At 41.9% G+C, this 19,706-nt stretch overlaps 1 protein-coding gene across 4 annotated transcripts in view; it reads right to left on the bottom strand.

The window, feature by feature from the left end:
* The window catches only part of CHL1 (cell adhesion molecule L1 like), a 189,096-nt gene extending 187,589 nt beyond the window's left edge, over positions 1-1,507 (bottom strand). For 2 of the 4 annotated variants that reach the window (XM_045025896.1, XM_045025898.1), the window contains exon 1: positions 1,239-1,507. The gene's annotated coding sequence lies outside the window, so the exon portion shown is untranslated. The remainder of the gene's footprint in view (positions 1-1,238) is intronic. The other 2 variants (XM_045025899.1, XM_045025900.1) reach the window with 1 other exon arrangement.
* Between the last annotated feature and the right edge of the window lie 18,199 nt (positions 1,508-19,706).

Raw genomic sequence — 19,706 nt, 5'->3', positions numbered from 1 at the left:
GAGAAAAGGCAAGTCCAGTTTCCTGGTGCAAAGCCTTGTGTGTGGGCCGTTTGTTAATTTATTCTACTACATTGCATGGAAGCCTACTGAAATTATGCAATCAGAAAAAGTAAGTGGAACCACTTATTAAATAAAACTTTGTGGTTATCAAAATTATTATAAACAGATGCATCTTTTGATTAATGGTATTCTCATTGTACAATCCAAGTTATTAAACTACCATACATCACTAATATCTATAGGTTCTTGCATTTCTCCCTACTTTGCAGTAAAATGTAGATGAATTCACTCAAAGATGAATTACCACAACTCTAATGAATGTTAAATGTTTGTAAGAAAAAGAGATGACCATTGGAAAAAAAAACCCGACACGTCCCTCCCACCCACCACCACCAAAAGAATCTGAAAATATATATCCCCAAAGGAAACTTAAATTGAGGCTTTCAAACTTGAACTTTCACAAAGAAATGTGAAATTCAGAAGAAACAATCCTAAAAACTAATGGTCATTTCAAGCTATTTGTGTTTGCGATCTTGGATACATAAATACAAAACAGATCTTCTCTTCTTCGCCTGCTATTGCTGCTGAAAGTTCCCCCTTGTGTTTCAAAGCTCTGCAGTGCACACTTTCGCTGGGCAACAGTTTTGCACAGTGTCACAGCATGCACTTAAAAAAAAAACTGCATCAAAAGTGCCTGGACAATAAGGACAGACCATCTCAAAAGGCCTCTGACTCAGAAAATGCGTAATTGGTGTCTTGCTCCCCACAACGTGCGAGGTGACGATCTCTGTCCTAGAGCCACTGTGAAGCGAAGCCAAAGAGCAAAAAAGAGTCCAAAGCCCAACTAAGACCTGCCAACCCAGCTCCCTCGCACAGCGGTACTGAGCTGAGTCCCCTTGGTACTTTCCAAGGCTCCAGCGAGCGTTAAAGCGTTTGCATCCCGCTAATCAAGCTACGCCGCGGCTGGGGTTTAACCCCAGCCCAGCCGCTCCGTTGCAGGGAGCCCCGGTTTAACACACACACACACACACACGATGTTTCAGAGCAATCAGCTGCTTTCCGAGCGCTTTAAACCCCCTGCCTCAGCATCCCCCCATCGGACCTGATGGTTCCCCGGGCAGATCGGCTTCTTCGCCAGAAAGAAACCAACTGCCCGCAACCTCCTGTCAAAGAAAAATGCCCCCACCCCGCGTCCCACCTTCCCCCCGCGCCCAGCCCCACCCCTGCCCAGCCAGTACCTGGGCTCGCCGGGTCCGCCTCGGGGAGGGTCGCGGCGCTGGCCGGGAAGCGCCCGGAGTTGGCAGGGGAAAGGGAGAAGCGCCCGGCTGGGGCTGCGGTTCGCGGGCAGCAGCTCCCCCGGTCCCAGCGCTCCGAATTAATCACTTCGCCTCCCAAAACCGGGGAAAGGCGCTGAAAGGAAGAAGGCTCCCTCCGTGACCGGCATCAATATCTCCTTCGGCGGAGCTTCCCGGGAGCCATGGCAACGAGCCCCTACACCGCCCAAATCTCCCCCGGCTTCGCGCTCACACACACACACACACACACACACCGGGGCTGGCCCGGCCGCTCCCGCTCCCCACCGCCCGCACCGGCAGCCCGCAGCTCCCCGGCGCACGCCCCGCTCCCGCCGCGGGAAGCTGTTGCCTTCCTCCCAAGAGGGATCCGGGGCAGCCTCCGCGAAGCAAAAGCCGGCGGGGAGGGGGGCAAATTCCTCCCCTCCAGCCGAGTCAGCTGCAAGGCGGGGAGCAGTTTGCAAGGCAGGCGGAGCCCCCCCTCTAAGGCAGGTGGGGAGCTCCCCACCTGATGCAGCCGCTCCCTCGGGCCGCGGCGATCCGGATCAGCGGCCGGGCTGAGCCGCGGGAGGGCAGCCCCTGGAGGTGGGGAGCGAGCCGTACCGTGGGTCCCCTGGCTCCAGCGCTGGGTGCCTCTCCCCCCTGGCTGAGGCTCACCCCTCTCTCCCGGCGGGCTGTGGCTAAGTGCCGGGATCCCTCCCCAGCTGCCCGAGGGCGAGGAGCGCAGGGTGCCGTCCCAGCATGTTCACACTTTCCACTTCCTCCTCCTCCTCCTCCCTGGAGGCTTGGGAGAGCGGGGAACAGCGAGCCCAAACTCCCCGGGGGCTGGCACCGTTTCTACAGTGAGGGGGCTGCCGCTGGAGCCCACCCATTCGGTGTCTGCTATGACTAGTCCGGCCAGGGATGCGGCAGTACCCCCAGCACCCCTGTCCCAGGGAGCGTGGCTGAGGAGGGGCACAGGGCTGGAGATGCCCGAGGACCCCTCTGGTAATCAGGGGCCAAGAGCTGAAAGCTACAACAAGGGACCTATGTTAAGGGCCCAGCTTCAGAAGCCCCTGAGATGCGGTGCCTCGGAGACCACCACCAGAGGACACAATCCTTGACCCCAAGTGGTTCGGTCCTCTTCAATAACTGTACCCATGGATGGCACAACCGAAAACCGCAGTTTGCATGTAACTGGAAGAAAAGGGGCAAAATCAAGAAAAGGAAAATAATGGCTGAAGGGGGGGGGGAGACACGACAAATCAACGGGCAAGACTCTTCAAATAATGGACTGAACTGCCAAGGGAGGCGGTGGAGAGCCCACTACCTAAGTTAATTAAATCAATGAGACTAAATATAACACCAGACTCTTTTCTTGCATCTAAATCAGACCTCTCCCTTTTCCACCAGAGACAAAACTTTATACCCTCCCCATACAAGGCAGGTGTTGTAAGCAATTATTATCATAGCAGATTCGTTAAATTAGAGTGTTCTGAAAGTTAATTAATCCCACATCATTTGAGACTCCTTACACATCGTTTTTCTCCAGCTTTCTTTCCCCCCACCTAGCCAAATTAACTCCTTTTGAATTAGTGAGCATTTGAAATCTCTGGAACATATTGAAGGAGTGGAAAGGTTGGCTTTTACCTTTGTGTATTTTCCTTGAATAACCTGTTTATTCCATAGAGTAACATTGAATTTTCCCCTGTGTTAGGCAGGCAGGTGAAGACAAACTACCACCAGTCCGCCAGCCATGTTCTTAAAAGATTTTACCCAGGAAAGAGGGGAGGGGATTTTGTGAGTGCTTAGACTTCTCTTTACAGTTTCCTACTTCGCTATTGCCTTGGAAATGTGACCTTTCCATTTTTTCCTCCCTGAGCTTGGTCTGATGTGATGAACAAAAATGATTATAAACACACATTAAACCATAAAACCAGACTGAGTGGAGGGCTAGCACTCATGGGGATTATTACCACTGGGGTTACAGATTTTTAAAATAGTAACAATTAGAAAGTGTTGATGTACCAGGGAACCATTGTTGTCCACCTCAGGCAAAATTGTTTAGGTGAGATTATTTTTGGAAAGGAAGTGAATAAAATGGCACATTAGGCTTAGGAAAAGATGTTATAAAGCAAATGAGGTAGTAGGAGAGAGAAATTCTGCAAGCTAATAAGAAAGATGGTAGTATAATTTAATATATTTGTTCTGGATAAGGAAACTGAATGGAAAAATCTATAGTGAGTCAGTGCTATGGTTTACATTTCAATCACGTAAAATCAACCAATATACAGACAGAATTTTCTCAATAACTGTAACTCAGCCAATTTGTGAGTATAAGGTTGCTGAAATGTACAACCAAATGCAGAGGGGGATAACCTACCTCTGTGCAAGGGAGTGAAGTTTTGGTTGCTTGTAAAAGTCACAATATTGAATTCGTAGATTTATCTGCAAATAAAGCCCAAAGCCCAGCAAAATAGTCAATGGAAAAACTCCTGTTTAAAGTGGACACTGGATCCAACCATCACAGCTAAAGCCTAAGTCTATTTGCTGATTGTGGGTATATTTAGTCCAAACACAGTGGGGGAAAAAAAGTGCTGCATTTACATGGCACTGCTCTCTAAAGCAGCTGAGAACTCATGCAATGGGTCTTCACACCTTTATGCACAAGAAACCTCCACAAACTAATGTGAATGGATAATGGAGATATCAGTAAAGCAATCTCCTATCAGTGTTAGGGCCCTTAATGAGGAATGCACTGTGAATCCACAAGGCCCAGTATCACCACTGGAGTCAAATAGCAGACTATACTCATTATCAGCCATTTCCTCATATACACAGCAGAAGCCAGGAGTGGGCTGATTCCCTGACTTCTCAGAGCTTCATCTGCACGGCTGGTTAATCTAGCCCCAGCATTGCTGTGTTAACTCACAGTTTCACTGACAAGACTGACTCCTTTGCTCATTTTTTTGAGTTTCAGCCTATGTTTCCCTTGCCTGTAGAGGAAAAAAAAACCCAGATAGATGTAAAACAATCAAGAATACTTCAGCTAAATAAATAATTGGCTTACAATTATAATGCAAAGTATGTTATTAATACTAAGATAAGACACTAGTGAAAAACTTTTCTATCTGGAGGCCACAGTTTCTCTTAAATGTGGTTTAAATAGATGTATTCCATCATCCTTCAGACTTCAGCAGATAATGAAAATGACCAAGTGTTACATGCACTCAAATCATTCTTAATATGGGAAAAAAACAAAGACAGTTCAGTAACATGGGTACTTCTAAACAGATGGTTCCTCTCTCCCTGAATTGCTTGCCTGAAAATAAAAGATGTGCCTCAAAATATTATCCATTTGGCTAGAGACACACAGATAGGAACATTGGCCAAATCTCTCAAAACCAGGTGCCTAAATATAGGCTCTTACATTCATAATAAACACCTACATGAAAGTGGCTTGATTTTCACAGGTGCTGAATTTTTGCCCATTGATTGCATTTTAAAAATACAGTACACATTAAATAAGTATTGTCTTCCCAAATCAAATGCCAGAATAAAAGGTTGGGTAATTTAGCTCAAGGTTTCACCAAAGGGAGTCGAGCTATATCTGACTTTATTTTAAAAAATAGCTATTACTTTCATGTAATAAGTTATCATTCAAAAAGGCCATTTTCAAAGTCATATATGAGGGTCAGAGGTTAGAACCTGGATCTTCAAGCTCCCAGTATGAGTGCTCAGTACTTGAGATAAGAGAGCAGCTGGATAATGTCTTCTTTGGAGGAAGAATCATTCTGCCCATAATTGTCAATACATGCACAACTATCATGTATAGTTGTTAAGAAAGATTATGTATTTCTGTGCGCAAACAATCTCAGAAATATTTAGGTATATGAGTAGGTAGGAACACCAACAGCTGAATGCATTTTGTTACTGATAACATAGCCACAATTTGATGTAATTCCTAGAAGTATTACTCCCCAAAGCAACATTTCTGAGAAACACATAGTGGTGATGGAGAAGTTGATCAGTTGGCTTAAGTAACATCATGCCTATAAACATTTTATGAGAATGACTTTTTTTTCTGGCAGTTGTATTTCAGCCCAGCATTTCAGAGTGTCACATGAATTACAGAATTTTGAGAGTAACCAATGAAGCGCAGTTCAATTGTAGCCATTATACCAATTCAAATGATGATTATTGCTCTTATTAAAAATATTACAGAAGCACTCAAAATCTTCTAGGAAGTCTGTAAACACATATGAAGACACATCCCCAGTCCCTAAGAGCTTTTAATCTTAAAAGGAAAAGCACAGATAAAGGAACAGGGAAACAGATACAACATAGAGCAAAGAGGGCAAGGTGATGACTGCTGCATATTTTATGAGTTCCTTTTAAAAATAAATATGTGTACTAATATAAAGCACTCACCTTTATCTTTGAAAGGCAGAACGCTTTAAGGGTCTTGACTGGCATAGTGAAAGTTACAGTAGGGGCATAATGAAAACTGCTTACTTCCTGCTTCATAATAAGAACAAGGGGAAAGTCAATGAGATTAGAGGGCAGCAAATTTAAACCAAATAGAAGGACAAGGCATTTCACACATTTACAATTAACCCTTGGAATTCAGTCTTCAGAGGTCATTAAGTCAAATGCTGTGGCTTTTTAAAACTATTGTGTTTTTCTAAAGGCCAGATAATTTTATGACTGCTAATAACATTTGTAGCCATGCAAGCTAAGACAATAACGAGGGTAATCAAATCTCATGCTTCAGGGCATAAATTGATTACTTGAGGGGGTCATGAAAGATTTTTTTTCTTTAAACCCCAGAGTACAAGACTGCACAATTGACTAGGTGCAGAACAAGAGGGTTTTGCTACTGTAGATAGACCAATGATCTGATCTGTCTGACAAATCTGGTGCTCCTTCAGGGAAGCTAAGAAATGTAAGTTCTAGTCCTGCTATTGACTTTGATTCAAAAAAATTGGATTTGTACTGATAGGGACACAATCAACTTGAATCTAGTCAATTTTAAAATGAATTAAAAGTAGTTTCAGGTGATACTACACCTACTTGAGTCCAGTTGCCAATTTTTTGTGATTTTACAGTCACATTTTCCTACTTTTAAAAACGTTTAATCTCTTATTGAAAACACACACAAACAATAGAGGCAAAGGTTAATTAATATAAGGGAAACAGTGAAGTTGGCTAAATGAAATTGCATAAAGAGTTGCACAATGAATAAAGTTATTTATGAAAAAGAAACAAATATTTGTTTTTGTCATCTCTTCCAGTTACAGTGATTCTAGGTGTCACTTGTAACAATAGCAGGTAGAAAGAAGTGTGACTTTTAAGCTGATGGTATCCCCTTACTTAGAAGACATATCTCAAGTAAAATTCATTTTCTCAGAGAACTTGGTCATGGCACCAGAATTGTCTGTAAGGCTCTTCTCTCCATTAATACAAAGTCTCTGGTTGTAATTTACAGTACATTACATTACTTGCTTTTGAGGGGGGTTAAGTGAGACCTTTAACATTCTGGAGGGTAGAAGTGGGAAGCTTGTACTGAGTAATAGTGACATTCCCAACAAAACACTTCAATACAAAATTGTACGGTACAGTAACTCCACAGTATGAGTTCCAAGTACATGCATGTGTTGAAAGGGTAGACTTGCTGCCTCAGTGTAGTTAGTCCCTCCACCCTAGAGTCCTTCTCCTTTTGGTGCATTGCCCAGTTATCTAGTTGGTGTTTGCCAGCTTTTAGCATGGAACTACAGAACCAAGGGTTTGATATGGAAATAGAGATTCCTGGCAACCGTGTGCCAGAACAGAGTGTGCCTATTCATATGTCTCTGAATGGGCCAAGTTCACTTTATAAAGTAAAGCCATTATGGAATAACACAAGTTGAAAACACACACACACACAATCTGAAAAAGTCTCTGTTGCCACTTTATAACTTCAGAGGAATCAGGCAGGTTTTTTTCTGCAATGTAAAAAAACAGAATTACCCCAATACTGTATCCTTATGTGATTCCATTCTGAAACCAATTTGGACAACTAAACTACAGACTCCCTCCTTTCCCAAAAAAGCTTTCATACCCTTCAAAAAACAGCAGTGTGAATACTACCAATAGAATACAAAACCTGTAATGCGATGGCCAAGTAATACTGTCATATTGAAATCAGAACACTAAACTGGTATTTTGCTAATGTGATGCATTTGCATAAATATAGTGTTAGATTCAGCATTTTCACATAATATTGGCATTTCATATTGTTTGATAGTAAGATTCTAGTTCAGAAGGCCAGTTAAGTACAGCACTTTTTCATAGTGATCAGGCCAGTTAGATCAATCTGAGAACACTCCTTTCAGATCCAAATTTTACTATCATTACATGGCTGAGAACAGATAATTAAAATTATAGTTCACTCACTCCTTGCTGGTTAGAATGCAAAATATCCAAAATTAGCATCTGAAAGCAAAGCATAATAAATAAAGCTACAAGGCTTAAAATGTAGCACTTAAAATGCAATTTAAAATGTAAAATACTGTTACTACTACTAATATGGTAGAAACAGCCAAGATGAATTCGTTTACTATCCTATTCTGAAACCTCAAAAGAACATTGAGGCTAATATTTCAGGGTTTCATAATACAGCAGCATGGAGAATAATAAATATAAATTGATAAATACTATTGAATAATATTTTGTACCTGTAAGATTCCTGTTGAGAAACGTTGCTTATTTCAAAAGCATACATCTGACTGTTATATCTTAAACACTTTATCAGATGATACACGATTTGATAAAGCCCTAAGTTGAACAATGATTATTAATATCATATGGCATTTTCAGGAGCCCTGATCCAACTTACAATGAAGTAAATGGAAAAACTCCATTGACAGTAATAGGAACTGAATCTGGCCCTAGATGAATTTCACTTTTTAAAAAAAAAAAGCACAACCTGGATGTAGGGAAAATGTACTTGAAAGTTAAAATACAATCCCTGTACAGTAAAGATAAGAGGCGGAGTTCTGAATAGAGGTGTTCCCTTATGAAACTTGCAGAATGATCTTACATTAAAATAAATTCCTAAGAGCTTTATAAACTGTACACACTGGAGCAAAAATTTAACACTGCTTCTTCAACCACCACAGAAGTGCAGCCACCTTTCAGGCGAAAACACTAATAGTACCACAAGACTAGGTAAGGAGTTCTTCGTTTTCTCTCTTTTTTCTTTTCTCTAACCGGCAATACCAGGGAATTGTACATAGTCAGAAGGTAGCCAGATTCCCTGATGTGGTTTAAGGCACAAGAGCTCTTTATCTTGTGGAAAAAGTGCCCTTGGATATGTCATAACCACATGAAGTCAGAACCTTGTTTAAAAGTCTTATCCAAGGCAGCATCACACTGGGGAACTAGGGCAACTATTATACCTTCAATGTCGCTTCCCTTGTAAGGGTCTTCCTCCTTACAAGTAATGATCCAGCCAAATGATGCTTTGTGGGTGAAACAAGACAACTTCAGGTGGTATGGCTACAGTCTATAACTAGTGCTCCCATTTCCAACAAGAGAACAGAAATACTCAAACACTGATTATTACCTGGCCTTCCCAGTGATTAACAGTTTTCAAACCACCATAGTTAAAACATCCATCAATTTCTTACCATTTTTAACCATTTAATTAATAGCACTTACAAACTGAGTTATATGGAGGTTTGAACCCCATGAATAAACTTGAGGTCAACACGCCGTCTCAGGAAGATCAGATGCATCTGCTGGACAGGTTTAAACCATTCCAGGAGACTGAGAATGCTGTACGGGAGCACAGTGCAGGAAAAGTTCCAGGTGAAAGTGCCTTTGGAGCTGCCTTTGCTAAAACATTCCAAGCACAGCTGGTACTAATCCTAAAAAAAGTGATCAAGGACATTTATCGAAAAGGAATCCTGTCTCATGACATGAGTATGGCATTGATCTTACTTATATGAAAGATAAAAAGGGGAGAGCTATGGAGATTTACAACACATCTTCCTCCTGAACTTGGAAGGTTAGACACCAGACAAATTATAAGGGACAAAACTTATTGAGGTTACTCCTATACTTATATGTGGTTTCCAGGTGGGGATTGTAAAACAAAGGCTACCAAAGGGCAACACATGAAAAATATTTAATAGACTAGGTACAATGTTTAGGAATTCTGGATGAGATTCACAGGGGCCCAAGGCGATTAGGCTTTCAACTCCAATTGAATTTCAAGGATTTGGGTGCTTTTTTCCTTTAGGCCCTTTGAAAATCCCAGCCTCCAGCTATAGCTTTGTTTCTTGATGCTGACGAGGCCTTTGACAGGATCAAACAATATTATTCAATTTAAGTGCTAAGAAAATTTGGATTCAGTCCAGTCTTCTTAACATGCGTAGAAAACTTTCCCCATTTGCACCAGTCTTAATGATTGGTATTATGATAACACCCTTGTGAATAAGACAGCAGCCAAAAATTAAAGGCATCTCTGTCAATAAACATAATTTAAGATCAGTCTCTGAAAAGATATTTTCCTTCTACCAGATAATGCAGGCTCTTTAATTTCACTTTTATTGGCTTCAAATGATCCATTTTCCTCTATATTTGGGATTCCTTCTAAACTGGAATAATTCATAATGAACAGATACATCCAAAAGCCAGACTTATACCATACAATACTCATGTCTACCCTTCAATATACACAAAACAATTATATATTTGGGAGAAAAAGTGTGAGCACAACATTCCACTCAGAATTACTTGAATTTGGATCCCATCATAATACAAAACCAATATGCAAAGATGGTTTCAGCTATCACTGTCAATACTGAGTAGGGTCACAACTGTAAAAAAGGAACATATAACCTAGAATTAATACCAGTGAAGACCCCCGCTAAGTATTACAGACAACTGATCAAGATAATTATTAGTTTGTTTTTCTATAGGAAATTAAACAACCTCACTGATCTCATAAGGTGTGAAGAAGAAAATAAAATAAATAAAAACAAAAAAATAAAACATAGCTGTCTGGACAAATGTGATCACCTATACAATTTATAACAGGAGTACCTGTTCTTTTGTGGATACAGACTAACACGGCTGCTACTCTGAAACCTGTACCATTTAGCTTTCTGCACCTACTCTCTCACAAAGTGGCTTGATTTTTTTTAAAACTAGCTATATCCCAGTTTGGATAAGAATAGATAGGATGTTGACTGAACCATTTGGAGCTCTTGCATTCACATGTCTACTTTCCCTGACCTCCATATCCAGGATGTCAAGAACACAGCTAAATTCAATCTAGACAACTTGCTGTTAGCTACTACCTGGAACAATCCACACTTTCCAATTAAATTTCAGATCACTTGCAAAGACTACTGGGTAGATAAAGATATAGAAAAAAAAAAGACCTAATGATATTCAGGAAACTGGCAGCCTTCAAAATCTATATCATAATTATGAAATGTCTTTGTCATGCAGTCCAATGTATCAACAGTCATGTGAAGTTAAAGCAGGAAATCAATAGCGCACAGTAACTTGCTTGCCAATAAAGTATTACTTTAAAAAAAAAGTATTGGCAATTCTCATATAGCAAAGAACACATATAAATGGCTTAGCTCTTTTCAGAGCCCTTTGAACCTTAGACTCCAGAGAAATAGGAAGAAGAACTATGAATATCTCTGACAATAATTGGGAAACATTTAGCAAAAAGTCAAGTATATTTCCAATTCTTTACCCAGGAGATTTTACCAAAAATGCAACTCTAAATTGATATTATTGGAGCCCAGAGAAACCCCTTAAAGCTAAATTAACAAAATATAGCAAATACTGGAGAGGCTGAAAATAACACGCCAAATGATGTGCCTGTGCCGGAAATTACACCTGTTAGTCCTGATACAGGTTCTGAATCTGCCACTCAGCAATTTTTAGTGGGGTCCCACAGAAATTGGTTTGCGGCCATTAATTATTTAACATTTCTATCAATAATCTGGTGAAAACATAAAACCGTTACAGCAGATGACACAAAGATTGGAAAAGTGGTACATAATTGAGAAGATGGGTCACTAATCCAGGGCAATCTGGATTGTTTAGTAAACTGTGTGCAAATAAGCAATATGCCAAATGTACAACCATACACCTCAGAATAAAGAACGTTGCCATACTTACAGAATGGAGGCTTCTATCCTAAGAAGCAATAACTCTGAAAAGACTTGGGGTCATTATGGGTAATCAGCTGAGCATGGGCTCTCAGTGCGAAATTGCAGACAAAGGGACTTGTGAAGTCCTTGGATGTATAAACGGGAATATCCAGTAGGACTAGAGAGGTATATTACCTTTGTATTGGCACAGATGCAACTGTTGCTGGAATACTGTGTCTAGTTCTGGTGTCCACAGTTCAAGAAGGATGTTTAAAAAATTGAAGTTGGTTCAGAGAAAACACATAAAAATGAGGAACACAAAGGATCGGAACACATGCCTTATACTGAAAGACTCAAAAAGATCAATCTACTTAGTGAAACAAAGATACATAAACTGATTTATTAAAAAATCTTGTAACTATGCAACAGCAATATTGATTTTGTATTAGAATCATAGAAGATTAGGATTGGAAGAGACCTCAGGAGGTCATCTAGTCCAATCCCCTGCTCAAGGCAGGACAAACCCCAACGAAATCATCCCAGCCAGGGCGTTGTCAAGCCGGGTCTTAAAAACCTCTTAAGGGTGGAGATTCCACCACCTCCCTAGGTAACCCATTCAAGTGCTTCACCAACCTCCTTATGAAATTGTTTTTCCTAATATCAAACCTAGATGTTTCCCACTGCAACTTGAGATGATTGCTCCTTGTTCTGTCATCTGCCACCACTGAGAACACCCTAGCTCCATCCTCTTTGGAACCCCGCTTCTGTAGTTGAAGGCTGCTACCAAATCCCCCCTCACTCTTCTCTTCTACTGATTACATAAGCCCAGTTCCCTCAGCCTCTCCTCATAAGTCATGTGCCCCAGCCCTGTAATAATTTTCATTGCCCTCCGCTGGAATCTCTCCAATTTGTTCACATCCTTTCTGTAGTGGGCGGCCCAAAACTGGACACAATACTCCAGATGTGGCCCCACAAGTGCCTAATAGAAGGGAATAATCACTTCCCTCTATCTGCGGGCAATATTCCTACTAATGCAGCCCAATTTGCTATTAGAATTCTTGGCAACAAGGGCACACTGTTGACTCATATCCAGCTTTTTGTCTACTGTAATCCCCAGGTCCCTTTCTGCAGAACTGCTGCTTAGTTATTCAGTCCCCAGCCTGTAGTAGTGCATGGGATTCTTCCGACCCAATTGCAGGACTCCGCACTTGCCCTTGTTGAACCTCATCAGATTTCTTTTGGCCCAATCCTCCAATTTGCATGGGTAACTCTGGACCCCATCCCTACCCTCTAGCGTATCTACCTCTGCACCCAACCTAGTGTCATCCGCAAACTTGCTGAGGGTGCAATCCACCCCATCATCCAGATCATTAATGAAGATGTTGAACAAAAACCAGCCCCAGGAGAGACCCCTGGGGCATTCTGCTTGATACCGGCTGCCAACTAGGCATTGAGCCGTTGATCTCTACCCATTGAGCCTGACGATCTAGCCAGCTTTCTATCCACCTTATAGTCCATTCATCCAATCCATAGTTCTTTAACTTGCTGGCAAGTATACGGTGGGAGACCGTATCAAAAGCTTTGCTACTCTCAGCTCCCTACTCTCCTCCTCAACCCTCCACAAACCCAGCCCCCAAACCCTTTACTTGGCTTCCCCAAGCCCCTTCACTTTTGCTATCATAGCCCTGCCCTCTCCTGTAGCCACAGCCTTCTCTCCGTCACCGGGCCATAATCACTACCAGACTGCTGTTTGCTCACTAGCTCCATCTGCTTCCTCTGTGCTGCTGCTGCCCGGATCCCACTCCCCATGCCACTGTTTGCTGCACCAGACCAGCAGAAGTGACAGTGCAGGGGCAATGGTTCTGGGGCATGCACGGGACAAGGAGTGACCTGGGGAGAACCACCTAGACAGTTCTCATGGCCCACTGGTGGGTCGGAACCCACTGTTTGATAAACACTGGGGTAAAGGGTTATTTGATCACAAGCTGTAAATACCTATATGGGGAACAGAATTTTTGTAATGAAAGGGTTCTTTAGTCTAGCAAAGATAGAACAAGGTCCAGTGGCTCAAATTTGAAGTAAGATATATATAGGCTAGAAATAAGGTACACATTTTTAACAGTGAGTGTAATTAACCACTGGGAACAATTTACCAAGGTGATTTCCCATCACTGGCAATTTTTAAATGAAGATTGGCAATGTTTCTAGCTCAGACAGGAATCAATTCAAAAAAGTCCTATGGCCTGTGTTATGCAGGAAGTCAGAATAGATGATCACAAAAATCCCTTCTGCCCTTGTAATCTATGAATCTTCAAACAAAGCAGATTCCTGTGGCACTGATAGTGGATATAGTGCAACGACTGGTATTAAGAAGATGTAGGTCTGAAGTATTTATTGGAAATGCAGACGAGTTGGATGAGATCTTTTTCTTTGGTGTTGGGTTTGACAATGCTCTCTGGGCTGTCAGGGCTGAGCTATATTCCATAGTGCTTTAAAGCTATGGGGCAGATACTCAGACAGTCAAAATGATCATAGCTCCAATGAGTTCTCCTCAAAGTCAATGTAGCTATAATAATTTACATCAACTGAGGATTTGCCCTATAAACTTTTCCAACAGCTTTTCTAATTTCATTGCAATTGCTCTCTCAATCCTTCTGTGATCTGCTTTCTTGCTGTGCTCATCTGTATTACCCTGACAGTGCTTTTATAAAATATATCACTATACTGAATGGTACACTGGACTGTATACTTTTAAAGTGTCTTGCTTCATTTATGAGCTAAATGTATTATATAAGACAAATGAATAGAGATGTAATGGCAAAAAAAGAAATAGTACATCTACTTTCGGCCGCAAGTTCCTCTGCGAGGTATTCATGGTGATTGCTGACAAAACCAACCTCTTAAAAGGTCTGTGAACACAGCCTAGCATATGTTCCACACTTGATGAATTGCACACATCCATCGTATCACCAATAAAGAAAGGAATCCCTATGCCAACATTGAAACTCTAGACAGGAATGCAAGAAAGCCATAACTCTGCTCGGATGACAGTGAGCACCAACAGAAAATAGGGACCTTTCCTAAAAGGAATTGTCTATAGATGGGATATACTCTTTCTCATGTACAAAGCTGTGTGGTTACCCTTACCATTTTTTATTCCTTTTATGTTTCTTGGAATAAACATCCTTTGCTAGTGTTATATGATTCCCTTGCCACAATGTGCTTAAATATGTCAAAGAGCTTTGGTTTTAATATGTGCCAGTTAGAATATTTTCAAAGCACAGATAAAATATAGACTCATTAAGTATTTTGTTTTCGCCCACATGATTACAGCCCTTTCCAGAATAAATAAACCTCCTGCAGGGTTCGGTGGTTATATTGTCCTCCCATTTTGCAGAAAGCTTCACAGTTTCTCTCCTTGCTGCAGTCAGTAGATGTAATCTTGTATATTTGTTGAAGATGGATGACTTTGTTTTCAACCCTGATTCCCAAGAGATTGGATTCAAGTGAAAATTCAGAGACAGGGATGTTAAATGCAGCAATTGCAGTAAGACCAAAGTCATACAGAAACAGGTACAAGTCATTAAAAAGGTATCCTCCACAAGATAACCTGTTTATCCAACGGGGAAGGGGGAAGGGATGGAGAGACAGAGAGAGATTACAGTATATAAAATTGCAGCTGGTTTGAGTTTGTGTCCTTGTTAAAGTTTGGGTATCTACAGGTGAAGTAGCGCTTCAATTTCTAAGCTATATCAGACACAGGTATCAGCTTGAACAGTCTCTGAAGATAGCCCTTGTATTCTGACTCCCTATCAACTGCAAATTAATCTGCCAGTGTGCATCAGAGTAATGGGGTTCCCCGCAGATGCAGGGATGGGCCATGACCCTGCAACTGATGCATCCTGATGGACTCCTCTGACTGCACAAAACTGCTCTGAAGCCAGTGCAAGACCAATGCTTTGGCTAGTATCTGACCCTATATTTCAGTCTTTTAATGCTATTTGATCAGCTGATGTCACTAACGTATTCATTAAGGGACTAGATTTACAAATGTTGTAGTGCAATCGTCATCAACTTGATGTAAACCAGGAACCGTCCTCAAACATCTCTGGCATTCATCCAGTCATTAATTATTATTATTTTATTTATTACTAATTGACAGTTTATTTGGTGCTGTGTAAGATACAGAAGAAGACACGGTCCTACCTGGGAGAGCTTTCAGTCTAAAGAGAATGAGAATAGATTACAGCTCACAGAAAGATTTTAGGCAAGCACTGTGATAATATTATGTTTTTTATTTGTGTACATGATTCCCAGCTTGCATAGACCTACTCGTGCCAGCTCCTATCTGATAGCATGATAAAAATAATAGTGCAGCCATGGATGCATGGCCAGCGGCAAGCGATGGCAGGGGCTAGCCATTGCAGGTGCATACCCCGGGATTCAGGCAGGTGTGTATGCAGGGCAGCAAGCCTGTGATGCTGTTGATGCTGCCTTTGCTCTTGTAGCTACACAACTAGTTTTAGAATGCTAGCTCCAATGAAAGCTTGCATGAATACGTCTACGCGAGCCGGGAATCAGGCCCCTAGATCGAGGTGTAGACATTCCCTTAGTGAGACAGTCCCTTCCCTAATAGCTGACAGTCTAAATAAGCAAGATGGACATGGGGTGAAGCAATTTGCCCAAAAGCATACAGTAGGTCAGTGGAAAAGCAGAGAATAGAAGCCAGAAGTCCTAAGTCCCAATTCATTGGTCCATAACATAATATATCTCATTCTATCAGACATAATACAAGTAAAAGATCACCTCATATCACGCAGGTAGTTTGACTCACATAGAGATTCAAACAATAGCCTCTTTTTGCTGCACATACACCCAGTGGGAATGTTTCTGTTTACATCACTGGGCTCTATGAGAGCAACTGAGAACAGATAGACCAAGCAACTCAAAGAATCAAGTGGGTTTTTTCACATTTCATTTTACTTTAGTTTTGGTGAAATAGATCCTAGTTAATATGTATCTAATAATACAATCAGTGTTTGTGTGTTTGTATGGATGTGTTGGTTGCATGTTTTATTTCATTTACATACAAATCAAGATGATACATAACCGAACAATTATATTCAAATTTGATTTACAGATTAATATTATTATTGATTATGACAATAATTTTGTTTTAAGCTTTACGAGTTAGATAAAAGTTTTGTACCATACTTGTATTCTAGATAGAATATATATATAGCAGTGAGAACAGTGTACCATACACATTTGAGTAGTTGATAATGAGTATGAAAGATGTCCCAATGCTTCTGATTTCAAATGAGAAATGGGTGAGAAAACTGTGTGTGTTAGAACAGTTTCCCACATCTTGAAGTTCAAAAAGTTTTCACTGGAAGCCTCTAACCAAGAAATGGGGTTATGAACAGTCTCACTGGTTCATACAAGTTTATATGGAATACCCTAGGGATGAGAAGTGGACTAATAACCACATGGGAAAATGCCATCTGATTGGACCTGTGTGTTTTCTCACCAGTGAACATCCTTTGAACTTAAAATTCACCAGTAAACTGGAGCTTCAAAATGTTTGTGGATAACAAGATAGAGCAATGAGTTTACAAAAAGCAACAACGGACACTTTCTGGACACACAGAAATTCTAATGATGAACCACTATTGGTCCATGAGTGGTCAAAACAAGGCTGATTTTGAATATTTTTGTATTTCAGGTTGAACATGTCAGAAGGCTCTTATGAGCGTCTGTAATGATGAATAAAGTACTATCTATTTACACAGTTTAATAAGAGAAATAGAATGACTATATTATAAATATCAAGTGCTGTCTCCTTAAAATATCTTTGCAGTGTACATTATTTCAGTATAGCAGCCATGAATTATTACAATATTGATACAGATTAAATAATAGTATATATTCTCCGTTACATTGGTTTACAGAAAGTATTCAGATCTGGGGATGTGCTGTTAATCCGTATCCCAATTGTAGGTCAATGTACCATCCCCAAGAGAATGTTACCCTTAATGTCCCCAGGACAGAAGACGACAAGGTTACACAGAAGAAATATGAAAAGCCAGACATTTCCAGTAACTGTTTGGATTGACAAACCTGCTCCTCAGCTGAGATGTATGCAAGCCATTGTGATAAGTTCTGGAATGCAACAATGAAATTCATGAAGTGCATTCGGAGTGCATGCTACTGAAAGACAAGTGAGAGCAAAATATGGCTTGAATTGTGATGAAGTGGATAAGGAATGATTATGGGTGTTTATTCTGATGAGTTTAGTAGCTTGGATTGTGACCAAGCTAGTGAATAAGATGAATTGTTATACTAGCACCTTCTTTATCTCATGTAGGAGTGATGATGAATAATGGTCCTTAATTAGCAAAGCCCTTTTCACCTGAAGTGCATAAAATACCCTCCTCCTCCAGGAACTGCAGATCCCTAAAAGGGCAAAGTCAAGCTGGAAAAAAAAAGGGGGGGGGGGCTGTGCCTGATTCTCTGTCACATGTATTGGTGTAAATCAGGAATAATTCCACTGAAGTTACACCTCTGTAAAACTGGGACAAATGTGATCAGAATCAGGCTGTTTGCAGCTTAAATGACACATACCTTTTGTTTCAAGGGGGAAACAAATAGCCCTTTAAATTTGCCCCAGAACAGACCCAATTTTTCAAGTGCCAATTTACATGATTTCATTTTACCCACAAAATTAGTTGTTATCATCATTATCAGTTATATGACCATAGGCCTCAGTGACCCTTAGGGCTCTGTTATTCTAGGCAAGTGGTGCCCAAACTTTTCCTCTCATGCCCTCCATTACCAGTAATGGAATGGGACCATACCCCCGCCCTATCCCAGCCCGGCGCAGAGTCACGACGGGCCAGGAGTGGAGCCGCGGATGGAGCCAGGGCTGTGGCCAGGAGCCAGACCACGGTCACAGACAGGGCCAGGGGGTCATGGCCGGAGATGGGGGCCGTGTGCGGGGGCCGAGCGCCAAGCCATGGCTGGGGGCTAAGCCATGGCTGCAGCCTGAGGCCTAGGAGATGGGCTGTGGCTGGAGAAAGGGGACAGGGGCTGGAGACAGGGGCCAGGAGTCGGCCTGGAGCAGAGCTGGGAGCAAAACAGGGCTGGGTGGTGCTGCCTCCTTAACCCCCAGGGGGGCTGGCCTTGGCCCTGCTATGCCCCCCGCCCCAGGCATTTCTTTGTGCCTCCCTGGGGGCAGAGCGCACCCCAACTTTTGGGGACCCCTGTTCTAGGCACTGTACAGGAGTTTAGGAAAACACAGCCCTTGCCCCCAAAGAGTTTATAATTTAGAGCTTGTCTCTCTCACCAACAGAAGTTGGTCCAATAAAAGATGTTACCTCGCCCACCTTGTCTTTCTAATATCCTGGGACCACCACGGCTACAACTACACTGTAAATACGCTAAGAAGACAAACATCATATGAAGAGTGGGGGAAAGAGAGAGAACATACAAAAGGATCAAGGTGGTGAAGGCACATGATAGAGTAGCTCTAGGTCTTCTTAAAATGTATTGGTTTTTCACGTATTGTTTGTGTTACCAAAAAAATGTACCTTTAGTGGGAGTTTCTTGGCTATCTTCTGTAATGGGGATGCCCTCAGGTTGCAAGAAAGGAAGGGCTCACTACAGTAAGATAGAGGAGTGATTAAGCGGGGAGGAGACTGGGGAAAGAGGTAGAGCAGAAAGGAAGCAAAGAGCGGGAGGTGAGAATCAGAAGCACGCTAAGTAATGGGTGGTGGGTGAGGCTGGGCATCTGGAGGGTGGCTGGTGTAGCCACCCTCCAGTGACCATGGCCTGATAAGTCTGTTTTGAGGGCACTGGAGTCCACTATCATGCCATAGCACAGCAGAGGCAGGATGAGCTGTCCAGCAACATCCTGCTAATGAGCCACACACTATGTTAGTGAAATGAGAGTGCCTATAGCTCATCCTCCAGACCAATTAAATCCTCAGCCTCTCTGCAGAAACTGCTAATCAGTGTGACAACTAGTGTCAGCTCTGAGGGTGGTTTTGTTATGTGAACACTTCTCCATGACGAATTGGTCTGAGAGAGTGATGTCAGGCCCTGGAGAGCTATGGTTGATAAAAATCTTTCAGGGCTGGATCCTCAGGTGTGTCTGAACTCTGGGGACCACACACACACACACACATACACTTCTACCATATGCTCCCAATACTAATGGCACAAGCTGAAGCAGTCTTGGTTTCTAATGCTTTCTCCTGGCCCCAGGAAACCATGA

This window comes from Mauremys mutica, chromosome 7 (genome assembly GCF_020497125.1).
Source record: "Mauremys mutica isolate MM-2020 ecotype Southern chromosome 7, ASM2049712v1, whole genome shotgun sequence".
Lineage (NCBI taxonomy): Eukaryota > Metazoa > Chordata > Testudines > Geoemydidae > Mauremys > Mauremys mutica.
Note: the sequence above shows the minus strand (reverse complement) of the source record. Positions and strands in the feature narration are given on the sequence as shown.